Here is a 13961-nt window from a genome sequence, read left to right as displayed (position 1 = left end):
TCAAATCGTTCTAGTTGGTGTAATTCTTGCATCAACATTTTGGGGCTAGAAGGAGGGCCTCCGCCAACTTTTAAAATTTATAGCAGTCAATTTCAGTGAGCCGATCACCTGAAAACTCAAATGCCTTTAAAATTTATAGCAGTCAATTTCAGTGACCCGATCACCTGAAAACTCAAATGCCTCGTATTAAATCAAAAACCACCACTGGAAACCACGACAATGTGGAAACCGCTAATCAAGAGGTGCAACACACTACTCCTCTAGGTTGACCACCAATGTCGCCAGTACAACAGGTCGCAAACCAGTAGGGGGTAGGGACTTCGAATCTTGAGAATGGTCAGCTGGTGGAAATGATTAGAACAATGGTTGTATAGGTGGTGCAACAAAACATGGCTGAGTTAAGGAATCAACAACTAGCCCCCCAAGACCTCGACCAGCCACACTTCACGAAGGTTACCCCAACAAGTCGGAACTCAGCCATTGACCAATCTGGCTTGTTGGCACCAAGGAGCGACCGACATCCCCGACACCACAGGGCATATTCTGCTCACGAGTCTGAATCCCATAGGCAAGTTTACCCCAAGAGGCAACCAAGGAAAGAGCCTATGGAGGAAAATGAAGACCATGATCAACAGAGGAATGCTCACCCTAATCGATGACACAACCAATGCCAGCATGCCGGTTTTAACCCATGCCAAAGGCGGGCTCAAACTTCGCAAGCTCGCGAGATGAGCCATGCGCGCCAATTTGGCGATGACCGACGTTTCGGTTTTAACCAATGTCGCGAGCGGCACATTGATGAGCATGATAGTATTAGCAAGTGATCAAATATACGTAGTGGAAAAATAAGATTCAAAAACAAAAACAAAAATCCGATCAAATGCTTAATTTCAAAATTTGGGTATAGATTATAATGTTTACATGTTTATAAAATTTGTATTAGAAATCAATATATCAACGAATCCATATAGGATCAAATTTACTAACATACGTTTAGAGGCTCTTTCAAACGTCTCTAATTTGATTTCGCTTCTTGATTCAAAGTAGAACCGCACGAACGATGATCCATACGAAGATAATCCGGAGAATCGAAGTGTTTTGCTAGAACAAGTGAAGGTTTCAAGAATCAAATCAAAGAAAAATTCTTTGTTTTTCTTTATGAAAAACGTGAGAGGGAGAGTGAAGGTGGCTAGGGTTTTTCTTCATTTAATCAATGAATAAAATTGTGTTATGTTTTAATTTTCACTTATATAATGTCACTTAATTAAAACCCTAATCCCAATGGGAATAGCCATGGATTCTCAAGTTAATCCATCCTTACAACCAAACACATCCTTTATGGTATTTTAATTTTAATTAATTATTATTATAATTAAAATCAATTAATAGATATATAATAATATATTAACATTTAATTAATAATAATAATCCATTTAAATACATGCGCACATATATTTAAATATAATCTAATTGATTTAATTTTAATATTAATATTAAAATTAAATACAGGCAACAACCTCAACAAATTTAATTGCATTGTGAGATTACCAAAATACCATTTCGCCCTAAAAGACGAAAATACCCTTTTCACAAACTAATTCTTAAATTATCTTCTAATTGTGTGACTTGTAGGCTCCTTGTCATATCAGCAGTGAGTAGTATTGCGATTAACACCAATTAATCGTCTCACTACTCACAGACTAAGATTGGTCCCTAGCAAGACATCATGGCCACTCGATAATTTCGGATTCAGCGAAATAGCAACCTTTCAACAATATGGTTACTATACAATCAAATCTTTTCATCATCTATTATCTCATCAAGGCTGAGGTACAAAAATAGTGTCAACCTCAGTTATCCTTGATATCTTTGTATTCAGTTATTGGACAATGATCGATTAAATAAATTGGATTGAACAACAACTCAATCCCATTGTGGCCACAAATTTAGTGTCATTGCCATTACTAAATTGCGCAGTGAGATAACTTCTCCCATACCCGAGAGTGATGAATCCTTTGTCGATCTACCATAGTCTTGATACACTCCTCGATGCAGCCAACCACTATCGTATTAATAGCTCTGAATAGAACTACGTTATGCTAGTGTCAAACTACACCAATCGATGCACAAGACGCTCCGGTGATCTCAAGTCTAAAGATCACATACACCACCATTCGTTAGAGGATTTATTCCATAGACACTAGGGTTACCATCCATATGGAATCCTCTAGTGGGTCTATCCAGTGAACTTGCCTTCAGCAAGCACCCATGCGTTGTACCAGGTTGTCGGCAAACAACCTTGACAAGCGAGATCAGTCACTGTCTTTTAATAGAGTCGTTCAACACTATGATAGCCTTACTGTATTATCTGTGTCCTTGGTCAGAATAATACTGGGGCTATGGATGTTTCTAGAATGACCACCATATGTGATCATAGGGTTCTTACTATAAAGATTTGAAACACTTGATACACTCGTCACGGTTCTACCATCCTAAGGACATATATCATTACATATAACTATGATTTACACGATATAGAAGAATAGGCATTTTATTGATAAATAAACATTATTACTGAGTCAATTTTAATATTTTATAATAATTGATTAGCTCTAAGGGCACCTACTCTAACAGATAGCACCTACCAACCCAACCATCATGATTCTACCTCACACATTAATGCGTATGACAGGGGAGGTTCACAAGCAACTGATCTCCGAACTCACCTGCTCGAGGTAAGGCTGTACAGAGGTCGCAATCATAATACTCCTCCTGATGAGGATTAAGATCAGGTGAAAAAAATTCTTGACAATCTAAGAGCCCACCAGAACAATGCGACGGCAGATATAGTGAGTTTTCCATTCACAGAGGAAGTTCGTCAAGCCCCGCTCCCCTAGGGATTCAAGGCGCCAAAGAACAAGTTCGATAGAAAAGGGGATCCTAGAGACCACCTTGACTCTTTTAACGACTTGATAGAGTTGCATTAGGTCTGTGACTTAGCAAAGTGCAGCTGTTTCATGGTCATTTTATTAGGGGGATGCCAAGAGGTGGTACAAGAGCTCAAGGCGAACTCAATACAATCTTGGCAACAGTTCTCCTTGTTGTACTTACAACAATTTCAAGCGAGGAGATAACTCGCAATGCTACTCAGCTATTTAAGCAATATTCATCAGGAAAGAGACAATACTCTGACCTTATATTTAACGAGGTTCTAGAATGAACAAGCAAAGGTTGTGCATGCACCTGAGGAGTCAATTCGGACTTTGCTAATAGCGGGAATAAGGCCACAGATGGAGTTATGGAAAGAGCTCCAAAGCGAAGACCATGTGAGCCTGACCAAATTCTATCAAATGGTCGTTAAACATCAACGAGTAGAAAGCTCGCTGGTGACCTTATCCAGAAGCTTACCTAGAAGATCCCTTGATAGGCAATAAGATCACCTAACAGATAAATGAAGGGGCTAAGATCACAGTGATAATGACCAAAATATGTTCAAAAAAAGACAAAGAATAGAAACCGCGGGGGAAAGCAGCCTTTTTCACGGTATGTAGAATACACCCTCCTGACTCAAGATGTAGCTCACATCAATGAAGTATCTCGCGAGGCAAGAAAACTGCTCGTGCCATAAAGAATGAATGGGGCACCAGGCAAACCAGATAGCCAAAAGTACTTTAGGTACCACCGAGACATCATGCACAATACTAATGAGTATCGAGCTTTGAATGACGCCATCGAAGCTCTGATAAGAAGAGGCCATTTGAAAGAATTTGTCAAGGAGGAGCCATCTCGAGAAAATCCAAGCAAGTAGAATAATTAGATCCAATAGACATAGGCAAAGAACCATGTACTGGTGGGAATGATCTACGGGGGAACCCGACATTGCAGGGAGCTTTAGGCACTCTCACGAGCATTATACGCCAGAGGCTAGAACAGACTCGGTCCCCCGAGTAATAAGCTGTGAGTAAAAGCCACCAAAGTGGCCAAAGCAAGAAAACGAGGTGATAGGATTCACCAAGGAAGAGTGTGAACAATCTTCTCGCCATAATCATGATGCGAATATAATCGCAGCAAGGATTGATAATACCCGAGTACTCAGGGTAATGGTCGACAATGATAGTACAACGAACATCATTTTCATGAGAGCTTTCTGAGAAATGAGGTTCACAGAGTGAGACTTAAGGGCATGTCCATTGCCACTGTACAGATTCACTAGGGATAACCTAGTCCCCAAGGGAACAATTGACTTGCTTGTAACTCTCAAGAAAGAGCCTCAAATAAGGATGATGATAGCAGAATTCTTAGTGGTCAATTGCCTGACCACCTATAATGTCATTGTTGGAAGGTCGATCCTAGATGACCTAAGTGCAATCACCTCAACGCGTTGTCAAGCAATGAGATTCTCAACTTCAAGCGAGGTTACAACAATTAGGAGTTGCAGGAAGGATTCTCAGGAATGTTATAATAGGGCCATTCATGCTGCATAGAAATGGCTGCTCCCAAGAATCATGGTCATTGTTGAGTCCAAGCTAAGGCCTGGACCTCTGGAAGACACCATAGATCCTCGCATCCACAAATAAGAACCTGCAATAGGTCTAACAAAAGAGCTGCAAGAAGTACCTGTTAATGAGGAAGACCCAACTCGCGTGCTAAAAATTGGTAGCAGTTTAAGCGATGAGTTGGCAAACAGTCTAGTGGGGTTCCTAAAGAAAAACCTCGACGTGTTCGCTTGGGTACATGTAGACATGGTGGGAATCAACTTTGAGGTAATGTGCCACAAATTAAACGTCGACTCAGGGGCTCAACTAATAAGATTGAAGATGAGATTTATGAATGCTAAGTGATCTAGGGTGTTCAAGGATGAAGTTGATAAGCTCTTGAACATCAACTTCATTTAGGAAGTAAAACACCTAGATTGGCTCACCAACCCGATCTTGGTAAAGAATTTGAATGACAAGTGACAGACTTGTGTCGAATTTACTGATCTAAATAAGGTATTCTTAAAGACAACTTTCCGCTACCCCAGATCAATCAACTAGTAGACATGACAGCTGGGAACATGCTACTAAGCTTCATGAATGATTACTTGGGATATAATCAAATCTCGATGTATCAACCCGATGAAGAACACATCTCCTTTATTACTATCTAGGGTATCCATTGTTCGTCGAGCAAGTTGGCAAAACAATGTAGGTGTACATTGACAACATGCTCGTCAAATCAAAGGTCATCGAAAGCCACATCGAGCACCTAGAGGAAATATTCGGTATCCTCAGAAAATACTGAATGAGATTAAACCCTCTAAAGTGTGCTTTTGGGGTAAGCTTGGGAAAGTTTTTGGGCTTCCTTATAAATTAGCGAGGTGTTGAAACCAACCTAGACAAGATTCAAGCTCTCCTAAACATGAGTAGCCTGACTAATGTAAAGCAGGTTCGGAGCTTGGTAAGGCGAGTGGCCACTCTAAGCAGGTTCGTTTCCCAAGCTACAGATAGGTACCTACCATTCTTTGAAACCTTAAAGGGAAACAAGGGTTTCAAATAGACAAAAGAACGCGAGAAAGCATTCCAGGAGTTGAAGAGGCATTTAGGGCAATCTCCTTTGTTGTCAAACTCCATCTTGGGCAAACCTCTACTGTTATATTTATCAATATCTAAGTCAGCAATCAGTGCAACTTTGGTACGCAAAGAAGGGGAATTGTAGTGGCTGGTCTACTATGTGAGCACACGTTTGTTCAATGTCGAGATAAGGTACCCCGAGATGGAGAAGCTTGCCTATGCACTCATTATAGCCGCTCGGAAGTTGCGACCTTATTTTTAGGCACACACCATACATGTACTGACAAATTTCTCACTGAAAAATATAATGGAGAAGCCCGAGGCATCGGGTAAATTAATTTAGGAGACTATGGAGATGAGTCAGCACGACATCAAGTATATCCCAAGAATTGCAATCAAGGGACAGACTTTAGCTGATTTCATTTCAGAATTCTCTAATCAGCTTGAAAGGGAAATAAGCCCATAAGAAGTGAGTACCTTAGAAGAAAACAAGCCAGTAGAGCTGAAGTCGACAGTGTATGGTAGTGGACCTTGTTTGTAGATGGATCCTCAAATGAGAAGGGTTGGGAGTCCTCTTGCTCGAAAGTTCTGAAGGGAATCCAATCAGAGCTGTAGTGAGATTTGGATTCGTCCCTCAAATAACGAGAAAGAATATGAAGTCATGCTCGCAGGGATCCACCTTGCTAAGGAAATAGGGGTAGAGTCAATCAAAATTTACAGTGACTCTTAGCTCGTGGTCCATCAGATTTTTGGAGAATATCAGGCAAAAGAGGACAAAATGATGTCTTATCTCCAAAAGGTAAAATCAAAACTTGAGCAATTCAAGGCTTATGCAGTTCTACAGATTCCCAGGGAGAAGAATTAGTGGTCGATGCTCTAGCTCGCTTGGCTTCAGTAATGAGCAAAGAAGCGACTGATTTCATTTCGGTTAAATTCCTCCCAAGTCCAAGCATCTTCACGTCGCAAGAGACAGTTTTGATGACAAGGCAAAAATACGGTTAGATGGATTCAATAACCGTGTACTTGAGAGATAGAATAGTACCCAAGGGAAGAAACGAAGCCAAAACCCTTCAAGCAAAGTCAGCTCGATATATGCTTATCAACGACAGGTTGTATAAGTGAGGTTATAAATCCTTGCTCTTGCAATGTGTTGATCATGAAGATACAGAGTACATCTTGAAGGAAATCCACGAAGGTATCTGTGGAAGTCACGCCGGGGGCAGATCCTTGGCATATAAAGTACTCTGTCAAGGACACTATTGGTTGATAGTCTTCGACAATACGGCGGACTTCGTAGGAAAGTGTGACAAATATCAGAGATTTGTAGATATTTTTGTAAGCTCCACCCCAAGAGCTAACCACTTTGACAAGCCCATGACCATTCGCGATATGGGGGATCGATTTAATATGCCCATTGCCTCAAGGAAAATAGGGCGTCAAGTTCTTAGTGGTCGTAGTTGATTACTTCACCAAGTGGGCAGAAGCCGAGCCTTTAGCCACCATTACTTCGAACAAATTGAAAGATTTTGTCTACAAGAACATCATTTTTAGATTCAGAATTCCCTATACTATCATAATCGATAATGGGAAACGGTTTGATTACAAAGACTTCCAATCGTTCTGTGAAAGGCTCGGAATCAAGAAAAGCTTATTCGCTGTCTACCGGCCCCAAGCCAATGGTCAAGTAGAAGCTGTTAATAAAGTAATCAAGCACACCATCAAGAAGAACCTCAACTTTCTCAAAGGAAGATGGGCAAACGAATTGCCTGAGGCCTTATGTTCATATAGAACGACTACTAAAAGCTCGATAGGAGAGACATGTTCTCGTTTTCTTATGGATATGAGGCAATGAACCTGGTAGGAATGGGGATTAGTTTGTTACAGAGAGAGGTCTTTAACAACGAAACAAACAAAGATCTTCTCCGTCTAAGACTGGATCTAATCGAAGAACATCGGGCTAAGTCTCAACTAAAGGTTGATTCTTATCAATAGCAAACTAAAAGGTAATTCAACTCTAAGGTCAAGAGCCGAGACTTTGGGGTGGGCAACTTAGTTCTCAGAAAGGTTATCCCGAGTACACAAAACCTGAACTTGGGGGCACTTGGGCTCAAATGAGAATGTCTTTTCAGGATCTTTGAAAAGCTCGCACCAGGAACTTTCCACCTGGAACACTTCAATGGTGAAGCTGTACTGTGAGCATGGAATGTCGAGCATTTGCAAAGGAACTACCAATAAGTAGTTCGAGTTTCAATTATGTTTTATTTTCTTTCTCCTAACCAATGTAAGGTCTCTTAAGGCCAAAATTCATTTATCAATAAAAATGTATTTTTCATAACTTTTTTCTTTGGTTATCATTATTTATTTTTTATCTCAAAATCACGACTTAAGCGATCACATTCAAAAAACTTGGAGTCAAGAGTTTGAAAAAATGTAGCTTAACTTTCTAAGCCATGCCAAAATTCAACTCATTAAGGGAAAAATTTCCCGAATCGACAAAGTTAAAACTCGGAAAATGCTCGAGTAAAACACATAAAAAAAAATCAATTATAAATCGATGACCAAAACTCGAGATCAACAATCGGTCCAAACTCGACATTGTCACATGAATATTTTCTTATTTATTCAAAAAGTTCCTAAAAAAGCAGGCTACACATAACTTGGAGCAAATTTGAATTTTTATGCTAAGTTCTATTAGAACAATTAAATGACTCTGCATAAATGAAAATGTTGCTCGAAAAAAATGGGAAAAACAAGATTTCCATTAATTGAAATGGTTTAGTTAAACCTAAACTACCAAAAAAAAAAAAAAAAAGGTTGAAACAACAAGAGTAGGAACATCTTTGGCAGCGGGAGTCTGAGTAGCATCCTCAGGAGTAGGAGTTGGGGAATCTTTGGGAAACATGGCCAAAGGAAGGTCGTCAGCAACATCTAAGAGCAAGGCCAGAGGGGTCGGGTCTTTAACTTCTTGTTTGATCTCGGCCTCCTCTTCCTCATCCTTGATGTCGGACTCAGAGCTATCTGAGTAAATAAACTCCAAGCCTTGTGCTTCAGCTTCCATTCTCTCGATCTCCTTCTAGTAGACCGTAGGAAGGAAGGAAAAGTCAAGCGAGTGATGGGCTTCCCACAATTGCTGAACAAGGTAGACTGAGGTGTCCCAACGTGGCACTTGACTTTCGACCTCAGCTCCTTAGCATTAATCTTAAGCCAGATGGTTATTGACTCGGCCTTTTTACGATCTTCCCTCTCTTTAAAAAGGTCGCGCGAAGTCTCCTCGTATTTGGCCTCCCAATTTGAGGCAGTTTTTTGAGCCGTGGCAAGCTTGGAATTCAGCTTGTTGTTGGCACCCTATTGTTGTGCCAAACTCTTCCTAGCATTGGCCAAGTCTGCCTCAGCCTTTGATCGAGCAGCTTCGCTCACTTTGAGTTTGTCAAGGAACTCTCTCTTCTTTACTTCGAAGGCCTTAGCCTACTCTCTTAGCCGCTCAAGCTGGGCCCGGAGTGAATCACTCTCTTTCTCTGCGACCTTGACCCTGACTAAGGTGTCCTCTTTCAACTTCCTTGCTTCTTGCCACCCTACATGATTGCCCTCCAAGATGAGATAGCTCTCATCAATAGGGGTGATCGGGTCTAGGTACCTTGGGATTTTTGGAGGAACTAGAACCAGAACCGGTCGGTTCCTTAATTGCTGGAACCGAAACCTATGAAACAGGTTCTGGTCTGGGGTACCCTGGATAGTTCAATGGTCCCTGTAACTTTACAAAATGACAAAAATACTTGTAAATTTTACAAATACACCCCTATTTGTTTAAATATTCTATACCGGTAAAATTTTTTCCTTATTAATTAATTTTAATATTTCAAATAATTTTAATATATAATGTAAGGCTATATATTAAAATTATTCATAGCTTATTTATATCCAAAATCCAAAATGTTTAATATATAGTCCATGACAAACACGTCAATGTTCTAATTCCAAGTTCCAAGTTCTAAGTTCTCACATTACAAAATAACAAACTAAACTTAACTAACATAAAATTGAAACAAATAACATAAACATAACAGTTAACACACTGCCCAGCAAGCCTACAAACTACGAAGTACAAACAACACAAGTTACACAATACAAAAGCAAAGCATGATAGTTCCATGCCTCCACCAAAGCACAAACAACCAAAACACTAAAGTACAATCCATCCATAAATCACACAATAACCTGTAGCATAAGCACAATCACCCAATAACCAAGACAACAATCACAATTTTTGCTTCAAATATTGGAAGAATTGTGGATGGATACTCCTTGTTGAACTTGAAATGCTTTAAACTCTACAAAATAAATACAAGAAAATAGATTAGTAATTATGTCATTATTAATATAAGAGATTGATATTATTATAAATTTATAATATTATGTTACCTGAATCATAAGCTTCTGCATCCTCCAAGTCATCCTCAAAAGTAGTTGTTGTAGGTAAACATGCATAGTTTAACCAATCTTGTGTACAGATTAACGCTTCCACAACAGATGTACTTAAAGAACTCCTAAATTGATCAAGTACATGACCCAATGTACTGAAAGCTGACTCTGAAGCAATTGTAGACACTAGAATTGCAAAGACATCTCCTGCCATACGCGAGACAACCTTAAACCTTACTATATTTGTTTTCCACCAATCCAATACATTCAACTCAGACTTCAATGGTAGACATGTCTCCTTAAGGTAAGTTTCTAACTCTAATTTGTTCACAACACGTACACGTGCCTGTATGTTCTCCAAATTTTGCATCCATGGCAGGGTTGTATTCATCATTATCATCACAACCAACACCTATAGCCGTAGACTGATCAATTCCTATTTGTTGAAAGGAACTGGAAGCTTGACTATCAACTACATGTGATGAAGGATGCTCATAATAATCCACCAGTTGTTGTAACACTTCTCTCAAGATATCAATAATCATCTCAGCTTTTTTGTAATACCCAAGATGGCAAAGGTATGTTCCTAACTCAAAATAGTCCTTTAAATGTTTATTTTATGTTAAAAAGCATAAAATCTAACTAAGGGCAAAATAGTCAATTCATTTGGAATGGTATGAATCAATTATCCATAAAGAGGCTTAGGGGCAAAATGGTTATTTTGCCTATGGATAAGCATTGAAAAAGTCAAGGATGAGTAGGCTTCATTGCATTTAATGGCATTAATTAAGTAATAATTATGTCTAGTGTGAAATGACCAAAATGCCCTTATATGAAGAATTAAGGACTTATGAGTTATACAATTAAAATAATTGGGCCAATTGCATAATTTTGGAAAATAAATGAAATATTTTCCTATAAATGAGATGAAATTCGTTCAAGCCAAAGAGAGAGCCTTTCTTCAACATTTCTTCCATTTTCTCTCCAATCTTCCATGAAACAAGCTTTCTTTCTCTAGGTTTTCAAGGAGTTTTGCATAATTTTTTCAAGGAGAACAGATAGGAGCCTTGGATCTTCAATTTGAAGGTTTAAGGTAAGGATAAAACTTTAGTTTTGATGTATTTGAAGCTTTGAGTGTGATGTTGAGGTATAATGTTATATATGTAGGATTAAGGTGTAAAAAGTCAAAGGCAAAGGATTTGTTGGAGGAAGTCTTTAAAAAGGTAAGGAAGAACCTCCCATGACTTTAGGGTTTATGCTAGGTTTTGTAGATTTTATGAAACCTTAAATTAGGCTTTAAGGCATAGAATTAGTTGATGGCAAGTGTAGTTGAACTCATTTATTCTACTTATTGCCTTGAATTCATTATACATGAAGTTATTGCTCTTTATGTTTTATGAGTTTGTTAGTTTGATTGAAGAAAATGAAGGGTGGATACTGATTGTGGCAAAATTTGTAGTATTGAGGCCACATGGTGTTTGTTGCTATTAGAAGTGTTGATGTGTTGTTTGCATTAGCTCACAATTTAGCAAAATGGCATTGATTATGGAAATGAGATTTTACACTTCCTTTAAGATGTTAAAGACTATTAGGGGAGTTTATTTGATCCACAAGTTAACCTATTGGTTAATGTCAATAGAATTGATGTGGCATAGTTAATATGAAAATTCGGATTTAATGGGCTTAGGAGTTTTGTTAACCCTGCTTCTGTATTTCGACCATAACTTGAGTTATAAAAACGAAATTAGATTTTCTTGAAGCATTAGAAAGCTAAGACACAGACCTATAACTTTTATGTTTATGCCAAGAGCCATTCGTTTGAGAAAAGGATGGAAAATGGCCTGAAGCATAAACTGGTTATTAAAGTTTAAGATTTAACATAATCAATTCTTATGATTATGAATTGATTATTAATGTATTATTGTAATTATGCCATGTACTAATGTTCCCATTAGTTTATGATCTTTGAAAGATATACATGGTCATGATGTCAATGCATGATTAATGTTATGGAATGGCATGAAGATGCAATGTAATACATGTTTTAAGATGATGTATGTGAGCAAGAGGTAATGTAAATGGTTTGATAATCCATAGATGAATTAAAGTATTAGCTCACCAAATATGTATTTACATGCCATAGAATGTTAGAGATGCATAGACTAATAGATATGCATATAGACACGATGAAACGCGTAAGCATATCCTCGTATACCGTTGAGGAAAGATGTATATGCTTTAGATGCTAATAACGCGTAGCACGCCTCCCGATGATATGAGCTCTAGACGAAATTTGAGGCTAGATGATATGAAGTGCTTAAGATGCTAAGAAAGGTCCGATCGGCTAGATTGTTAATGTTTCATATGCATTTAGTTGCATTACATGAGTATGATGTATTTACATCATGAGATGATTTTATACTCATGTTAGATGATTTTAGATGTTATGTCATGATATGTGATGTGTGTGTACACATTGATGTTTATATAGCCATGGATAAAATGATGAAAAGCATAGAATTAGTAAGAAAGGGAAGCACACCTAGATGTAAAAGGTAGTGGTGTGTTAACAAATATGTTTAAATAAAGATCAAATAGTATATTTAGAATGAAACAGATCATTCCTTACTGAGCGATTAGCGCTCACCCTTTCATTGTTGATTGCTTTGCAGGTAGACTAGAAGCGAGGGATGCTAGAGACAGCAGGACTACACGTGAGGGGAAATGATTTATTGTCATCTAGATGTTTTTATCTTGATATAAATAATGTAAATGATAAATATTTGTGAAATACCTCTCGAGCTTCCACCCTATAAATATGTTTTGATCTTGTAATTTCTTAAAGTTTGTAAATTATAAGTTTAGATCCTGCGTGATATTTTATAGCATGTTTTGGATATTATTATTATTATCCTTATACAGATTTTTTTCTAAATACAACTCGTTCTCCAGACATGTATCCTCGGGATTCTCAATGAGGGATATTCAGAGGATACCTGACGGAGGGGGTTTTACATTTGGTATCAGAGCAAGTTTTTTTTTTTTTTATTACTTTAAAAAGGGGTGTTTTAAGATGTTTTCTATTCGGAGTCAGGCATTTATGAGAGTTGATGACAGTATCCCTCATGTAAAGTTCCGCTGCTCAGTTGTCCGATCGCTGTAGTATGTTTACCTAATTTTATGTAAGGATTGATTGATGATTAACTGTTATTGTTGACTATGAAAGGGAATAAATATGAGGAAACCAGGAGAACAGATCCAGGTCGCAGTGATGCTTCAAATGCACAAGATGTTCCAACTGCACCTGAAGCTCCTAACCCAGCAGCTGCTACTTCAAGCACTCCGGGTTTAGATGTTGCAACATTGGAGCGTATGATCCAAGAGGCTGTTAATAGAGCTTTAAGGAGAACCCCGCCGGAAAGTACAAGTGCTCCGGTAACCGCAGTGACAACCAATGTGGTACCAAGTCAAGCCACGGACAAGTACTCCAGAAGCAATGGTTTGTCCCAAAGCAGATTGAACCCATTTATGGCCTCCAAGTAAACATCAGCCTCCAAATTTTGTGGCACTAATGATCCAGTAGTAGCCGAACAATGGATCAAGTTGGTGGAGAAAGCTACTGCTCTATTTCCTATGACAGATCAGAAAAGATCCGTATGATACGTACTTGTTGAGAGGAGATGCTATGACATGGTGGGGAGCTTATGGAGCAGACTCAAGATACCACCGTTCTCACTTGGTCAGGGTTCAAGGATTTTTTGAGGAGCACTACCGACAGCAAGACATGATATCCTCAAAACTACAAGAATTTATTAGTCTGCAACAAGGAAATATGACGGTCAAAGAGTATTCAATCAAGTTCAACTCCTTGGCTAAGTTTGCACCCACACTGGTTTAGTACACCACAGACCCGATTGAGAGATTTGTGGGGGGACTTCATCCCACTATTGCCAGAGATGTTATGTCAGGTCATCAGCCCTCCCAACATAT

The sequence above is a fragment of the Pistacia vera genome, unplaced genomic scaffold (genome assembly GCF_008641045.1).
Source record: "Pistacia vera cultivar Batoury unplaced genomic scaffold, PisVer_v2 Contig335, whole genome shotgun sequence".
NCBI classification, from domain to species: Eukaryota; Viridiplantae; Streptophyta; class Magnoliopsida; order Sapindales; family Anacardiaceae; genus Pistacia; species Pistacia vera.
The sequence above is the reverse complement of the archived record's forward strand: the minus strand, read 5'-3'. Positions refer to the sequence as shown.